The sequence below is a fragment of the Convolutriloba macropyga genome, chromosome 5, assembly GCF_964194025.1.
Source record: "Convolutriloba macropyga chromosome 5, txConMacr16.3, whole genome shotgun sequence".
Lineage (NCBI taxonomy): Eukaryota > Metazoa > Xenacoelomorpha > Acoela > Convolutidae > Convolutriloba > Convolutriloba macropyga.
The window spans coordinates 61,307,467-61,315,733 of NC_134472.1; positions in this window are offsets into that span (position 1 = coordinate 61,307,467).

The following is an 8,267-nucleotide window of genomic DNA, read 5'->3' on the forward strand; positions in this document are numbered from 1 at the left end:
TTCTCTTGGGTTTTTTATTTATTTCGTCATCAAAATTTTTGTTACGACCATATGACGTCACAAACACTTCAAATCTGCTTTTTGTTCATTCGTTCATGCAATTTCAACTAAAGTGCTTGTGTGACGTCATCTTTCGCTCTTAATGGAGCGAGTTTTTTTTGTTCATTCGCGTGATTAAATTTTTGGTTACACTTGACTTACCTCACTCTCAGAAATGACTTCCTCACTTTGAAATTGACTTTTATTTACTTTAATTCAAAGAGATAAGGTCAAATGGGTGTGTGTCACTCTAAATGAAGGTTATTTGAGAGCAGCTGATAGAGGCAGCAAAAACTTAGACAGATTTTTAATCAAAATATAACATATCAGCCTTCAATGAAAAGACGAATTTTTTTGGTCTGGGTTTTTTACTGTTTTTTTAGACTGCAGATCTACAAAGCTATTGCGGCTATTTTCTGGCAATCTGCCAGCTATGTTTATTATATAGCCCTATGCCAAAGAGCTGTCTATTAGTTGATTTAACTTGTCAAATTGGTATCAGTTTTACAATCTTGGCTTTAATCTTTAGCTTTTTTGTCTGTCATTATAACAGGTATCATCAGTCCTCTTCGCAGCTGTTGTCCGGCAGTCTACGGCTATGTCTAATGATGAATTATTTGACGGATCGGAATTTTTTAATGGCTCTTGAGTGAATTTGGAAACCACTATAATTCAGTATTTTTTCATGCGAAATGTTGCTTGACCGTTTTCTTGTTATAGCTGCGAAGCTGTAAGCCGAGCGGATCTATAATGCGGTGCTCAAAGAGGAGTATTGGTTTTGAGGTTTTTAAAACCGGAAGTAATATTTGTTCAGGCAGCGTTTTGAACTAATGAAAGTGAGTAAAGTCGCCGCGTGAACTAAGAATTTCTGAGCGAGAGAAGTTTGCTGTTCATGCGCTGCGTTCAGTCAGTGACTTTGAAAAGTTTTTTGAGAGATTGGCGCAAAGAGATGACAGTTTTTAGCCGTGTTTTCGTCCATTTGGCCCGTGTCGTCCATTTGGTCCGTGTTTTGATTTTCGTTTTTGTGGAAGAAAATTTTTCATCGATGCCGCATGAAAATGCAACCATCTGAAATCGATACCACAATATTTCTGCGAGCTTAAAAATGCCTATCAAGTGCAAAATTGGCCCATATTGTATTTAACAATTTTTTGTCATTTTTTTGCGTTTTTCATTAATTTCTTTTTGGGCTCTTTGAGCGGTTATTTTTTTGAACAAAATTAGTAAATCTGTCAACGTCGTTTTGATAGTTCTTGAATTTGATGCCTCTTGACGTGATGTGTTTTTGTTTTATAAAATTGTACACACACTAATCGGATTTTAGTGGTTTCTGTCAAAGTTTTCTAAGTTTTTTTGTTTGTACTTTGAGTTTATTTACCATAAAAAGTCCTTTGGTGCACGATCGTTGTTTTTGGGTTTGTTTTGTTGCTAATTGAAATATTTTCGGTGATAACTCTTTAAATTTCAGTAAAAATTTTCACCATATATTGAACATTTTTTCTCATTGTTTTACTGTTTAGCAATTGCGCTAATTTTTTTTTTTCATTGAGACAGAAAGATGGCTATGTAATGTTCTTAAATCTCGATTGATTAATAACAAAAATCAGTGTTTTTTACCTTAATTTTTCATTTGAATTTTAATTTCCAGTTTTGAGTTTCCAAATTAGTTAGGATTTTTCAGAAATTGCGAATTAGTTTTAATCTTATTATGTCATGTTTCTTTCTAACATTCTCATAACGCCTAATATTTTATTCGCACTGCCTTTATTAAATTGAAAATTATCGATTTGAACTAATAGTTTTTGCCTTTTTCCTTTAAATTTTTTTGAAGTTTTTTATTTGCATTTGATTTAGCATATGGCATTGAGGTTTTGTTATCTTAATTTTTACAAATTATGAACAAAACTCTTTTTCTGCGATTATTCGTAGCGCTTGATTTCGTTAACATACGAATTTTTGCGTTTGAATATTGTCCTGTCTCTACTCTATTTCATGATTAATTTCGATCTGAATATTTTTTTGGTCATTGCGTAGTTTTATCGCGTTCATTGTGTTTTAAAGTGACAACTAGTGTTTATAGTTAAAGTGACAAAATATATTTAGTTACCAATGGATTACTGTAAAATTGTGTTTCGATTGAGAGAACTTACGTAAATTGATAAATTTTGTAACAATTTTTAGCCATTTCTTGCAGTATTCAAATTTTTCTTTCATAATGAAGTTTTGGGAGCCTGACGTGGCTTGACTTGTGCTGCTCGCGTACTTTGATGTTTTCAATTGCGTAAAAAATTGGCTTGTTTTTGTATAGGATTAATGTAATTTTCTAGTTCAGTTGTTTTTATGGGCTGTCTTTATTTTATGACAGAATTTTTTGTTGTTAGTAGTCACTTTAGTAGGAATCAGTTGATTTAAAAAGATAAGTCTCTCACGAAGACGACTCTTCGAGTCGTTGCCGGAATTCTTCAGGCTATTTTTTCGTTTCGTTGTCTGATGCTCGTTTTCGTTTTACATTTGTTCACAAAGCAAAGCTGGAGTCAAATTTTCTGGATGATTTCTTCCTCACTAACTGCATTTGCTCCCGTGACGTCATTTTTCACTCTCCATAACCAACGTTTTTAAATAAGTTGCGTGATTCGATTTTGATCATACGTGACTTACCTCACTCAATAAAATGACTTTAGCGCTTTAAAACTTTAGGACTCATATGTGTAATAAAGGTCCCTAATGAAAAGGCTTCTGCGCATTGAATTTTAACAAGCTTTGTTAATTTATCGCTGAATGTTTTTACATAGCTTTTTTAGCGACTTCGATAACGTCTTCATTTTATATCTGTATCTGTTTCTATATCTATTATACGGCACGCAAGTTATTTCTTTCGCAGCTATGCCGGCAATCTGCCGGCTATGTTATACTCTTTTGATCGCTTGAAAGATTTGATTTTTTTCAAAAGAAATTCGATAAATTGATAAAGACTCAGGGAATTAAGGCTCACAGCAACTTTCTTAGAGCCTTATCAGGCGCTATTTGTACGGCTAAGCAAAGCTACTGCGGAAGTAGTACTTAATGGTGTAAAGGCCACTTTTCTGTTTTGGTGAACTTGGATCCCCCAGCACCACGTGCAGATGGCGCTTCGATGCTTAAGCTAGGTGCAAGCAAAGCGAGCCCTTGGCCGTGTTTCGGGAGCAAATCCTTCGACGGTAGTTGTTTGTTGTTTAATTGCTGCCGTTGATTATTTTCATACAAATTGAAGAGTAATTCCAGCTATGTTCGATTGCTGTCGAAGTTTGCAGCTATTTTTTGGGGTCCACTGGGTTTTTAATTAATCTCGAGTGAAATTTGTAAGCTTATTGCATTTTCAAAAACCGCTGTTTTTTGGCTATTATTTTAAATAGTGGCCATTTTTAGGCGCTCTCCTTTTCTACAATCCATTTGGATTGTATTGGGTTTTGATGTATTGGTGCGCTCTTTTTTGATCTTTTCATACTTTTTTGACTTTTTAATGTCAAAGAGAAGTCAAATTAGAGTGGTGATATTAGTCACGCTGGAGTAGTAAAAGGAGCAAAATGGTTATTAGGTTCGTAGCGTATCTTTTTCAAACTACCTTTAAAGTGGAGTGGGAATGTGTGAGCAAATTTTAGGTTTTTGAGACTGATTTTTTTTTCGCCTGCGGCAATTTGACTTACTTCTGTTTTCAGTCTTTTCCCCTTGAGTGTTATTGAAAAGTTCATTTTGTGTTGTAATTGCGTCTTTTTGCAGATGCTTGAATCCCTGAACTGGCAGCGAATGCTTTTTATGACTGAAACTATTTTGTTGTCATAAACTAACTATTTGAGTTTTTCTGATTTTTGCCCGTATCTGCTATTATTATTTCTGATATCTTATTTACTCTCATTAATGTCAATTCTTTGTCTGAACTTTTGCCTCAACAGTTGCTTTTGAGGCATACTTGAACTAAGCAAAACTTTCTTTAATAATTTTTGTCAAAAGATATTAGCGAATTTTGAAAGCTTATTCTTCGTTTTGTTCTATCAATAAGTCTCATTTAGGGTAGTTCTCAGCAGTTGCGAGTGAGCTATTAAAGAACCTATTTAACGGTTCAAATTTTCAGTTAGTGCTTCATAGCTTTGACACTATTTGTCTTCGATAAAGTATTCGCAAAGGTTTTGAGTTTTGCCTGTATTTGTTTGTTTTATCCAGTAATGACACTGCTTACTGGTTACTACTGGGGAATTACGAAGTCCAATTTGTCGCTTGAATTCATACCAATGGTTTTCATGACGGACACTATTTTTTAAAAATAATGGTTGGCGGATTTTTGTTCTTCACATTTTGTTGCTTATCTTGCTTAACAGCTCTTATTGACTCTCAAGTGCGGAGTAGTTTCTACTTTTTAAGTTTCTACCTTTTATTTTAGTTTTAGCTATTTGTTTTAGCTTTTATTTTTGATACTTAGATATCGATTGTTTTGAAATATGTTATTGAATTTCTGAATGTTGCTTTTATTTGGTTGTTTTCGTCTTTTTTCAATTTACTAGATTTTAAGGAGCCTTTCATTCGAAAGTTGTAGACTATACTGCATTTAATGATTTTGTGAAATAGCTGTTTTCTGCTTTAAGCTGCTAATTTTTTTTAATTCTAGTTTTTGTCAAGTTTATTCTTGCACCTTTGCAGCTTTCACTGTTTCAATTGAATGGTATTTAGAATTCTCAACAAAATTACTCGAGTACGTTCAAGGTTAAAAAAGTGGTATGAAAACCGCAGTGAACCAACACATTCACTAACATTTAATGTTGATAAAATTTGTGCATTAAGTTATTGAATTTCTTCAGAGTACACTGCTAGCTGGTATTAGTATTAAGCTTACTTTTCTCAAATTTAGGAGCTGTATGCGTCATATTTATGGAATCCAATGAAACTACAGAACAAACTACAAAATTCCATTACATATACAAAGTGTTACTGTTATTTCTTTTCATTTTTCACTTTCAATGCCGACGGGGGTCAGTACGGTCAACGGTGGTTATTTTCCGGCAATCTGCTGCCCGTTTTTTATTTTTGTTAGGGGTTCTATGCAGGTGCAACTACTGTGAAAATGGACCAGTACTGGATTCGAACCAGTATCTCTTACTTGCAAACCCAGTGCGCCACCCATTTACACCCACTTGTCTTAAGCTTTTGAACTTGAGCATCTCATACCGTTCTCGCGTTCTTTCTTGTTCCTCGGGGTTTCATTTGTCTAGCCAAGTATACGTTGAACAAGTAGAGCTTCTTGTCAGGCTTACCTTATGCACAATTTACTTTAGGTTGTTCTCTCTCAACCTTCTTACATGATGTGTTTCAAAGACAGAGACAGTTGCTTTTGGGACAAGTAATGTTCAGGGGTTGACAATAAAAAGGAAATTTAAAGAACAATAGTTATCAGATCAATAGTTACAATAGTTATCAATAGAAATGCATCATACCGCCTTCATAACCCAATTTCAGTTAAAAAACAAAGAGGGTAAAGAAGATCAAATAAAAAAAGATGAATCTAATTACGGAGAAAATCTTCAAAGTATATATAGCAAAATCAAGAGTAAAGGGTCAAAATGGCATCATCAACGGTGCCAACTGTTGATTTTCTGTTGTTAAATTTTACGTAAATTCAACAAAAAATTTTGATGCCCATCCCGTGAAAATGTAATTGCACGTGTAAAGGTAATTTTACTCAAAAAGCAATATAGTTTAAAATTTTCTCGTTTGTCACTTTTTCCCCTTGTGTGTCAACACGCACTTTTTGATGTGATCTCAGGCGAGAAAATTTGAAGCGTAAATATGCCGCAACAATTCTCAAATTTCCTTAAAACGCTATCCAAATTATTTGTTCTGAAAAAAATCAGACAAGTGCAAAAACCATTTACTTAAAATTTTCCGGGAGCCAGTGGAGAAATATAGATTTTTAGATTCTCATAGGAATGAAAAAAGGTCAACTGATGGTCAACTATGAGGTCGGAATGAATTAATTGTAGAGCTAAAAATCAATGCTCAATTCACATCAACAATGAGCTTAAAATTTGAGGACCTATTATGTGCTCGTCAAACAATATGTTGCTGTAAACTGAGCATTGTGTTTATTTCGCTATAATTAAATCAACGACAACATATAGTTGACAATCAGTAAAAACCATTAGAGTTCTCTCCCTTAAATCGAGCACTAAATCCGATTTTGATTTTGAGATCAAGATTTGGATACCAAGTGGTAAATTATTGGAAGGAAAAGGACATTGGTGCAAAGACCTTTTGTTCTGACAAACATTTAACCTAAAACCGAATAACTTTAAAAATCAGGGAAAAGGCCTACAGTTTTGCTAATTGTTTTGCCAAAACAACGTGTATGGCGGATTGTTTGCAAGCAAACAGTAAGTGTCCTTAAATTCAGATAATTTATGCCACATTGATTATGCTTTGCAGTAGCGAAAAGTCAAATTTTGCTTTGCAGTGTCAGATTATGCTTTGCAGTGCCAAATTTTCCGATATTAGAAGGATGAGAGAGAACAACCTAAAAGTATATCGTGGATAAGATAAGCTTGAATAGCTTGACAAGAAGCTCTACTTGTTCAGCGTATACTTGGCTAGAGGAATGAAGCCTCGAGGAACAAGAAAGAACGTGAGAACGGGCTATAAGAGATGCCCAAGTTCGAGAGCTTAAGAGCAGTTGTTGTAAATGGGTAGCCTACTAGGTTTGCAAGTAGGAGATGCTGTTTCAAATCCAGTACTGGTCCATTTTAACAGTAGTTGCACCTGCATAGACCCCCTAGCATTTCATAGTTTCGATTGCCTACACTCCAATTAACCGATCGCATTGTTGAAGGAATTGTTTCCTCAAATCGTTCAAATGATACGTGACGGTGATCTATCCTTGGTGTTTTCTATTAAATCGCCTTTATGCTTATTCCATTCTAAATAAATTGTGCTTGGGAATTTTCACTTCTACATACACTAGATTTAGTTCAAAAGAACTTATCTTAGATGAATCTAATTACAACAGATGAGGAACAAATACAAAAGATGAGGTAAACTATGAATGATTACAGAGAGTCTAGTCGCAGTTCAAAACATCTCTCAAAAGCTGAGTTATATAGTTGGTTCTCTTCTCTGAAAAAGGCCGCATATAGCAGAAAATCAGCATTGGTAGAGTGGTATTAAGTTCTAACAACGATTCGGAATTTGAGAACCCATGAAAAGCTGAGACTGTTGATGAAGTGGTTTTGGCCTTAAATTTGAATTGCGCTACAAATATTTTGTACATTTTCACACTGATTGGTTGTATCAGTTTTCATGTGAGATTTTGTTTTTTATGTTTATGTACAAAAATTAGGTTATAAAGTGGGTCTGATGCGGTTTTTACAATAGTTGTTTTTGATGCGACCGATACCCAGAAAATGTTTCTCAAAAAAGTTTGTGGAAACTCTGATAACTGTCGCTTGGTTAATTTCCTTTTATTATCAACCTCTGAGCAATATTTGTAACAAATTAGCTGTCTCCTATTAACACATATTTCATCTTTTTTGAATTGTCTAAAAAGGCTTTGGGTTTTTTCTTTTGATGATTTTGTGTTTTTAAATTGCTTTTTGCTTATTTCAACGTACATGCGTTTTGCTTGGAGTTCTTCAATGCACCATACACCAGAGACTAAAATTCAGAGAATAACTTAATCTCGTCTGTCGTAGCTAGGATTCCTGCACTTAAATCAGACTAAGGGTTCGTAAAATTTATCACATTTGTATTAGTTTCATGACTTTTCAAGCGAACAACTTAAAAAAAGCTTGCAGATGTTCTTATTAAATTTGGCATCGTTCCCCAAAAGCTCATTCACACAAAAGATGGTGTAATTATTCATCACTCATCACGTGCCAAATCAAAATTTTCTCGTGCCAAATCAGACGACAGGCTTTTTTCACTAGAAAAATAGTTATTTCATACGAGAAAAAATATGTAATTTCACACGAGAGTTTTAGAGTGTAGCAAAATAAAATGTTTTTTTCTTTTTTGGCGTTTTTCCGTTAACTCGATTTTACAAACACTATTTTTGTAGCTACTTAAACAAAAATTTTGAACTCAAGCTTTGCGAAGACAAGTAAAACACCTAAAAGCGGTACTTAAAATCCACATGACGCTGACATGATTTGCAGATTCATTTTTCTCAGCATTTTACTAAGCGATTTTGAAATGACTGTAGTTCCTCTTAA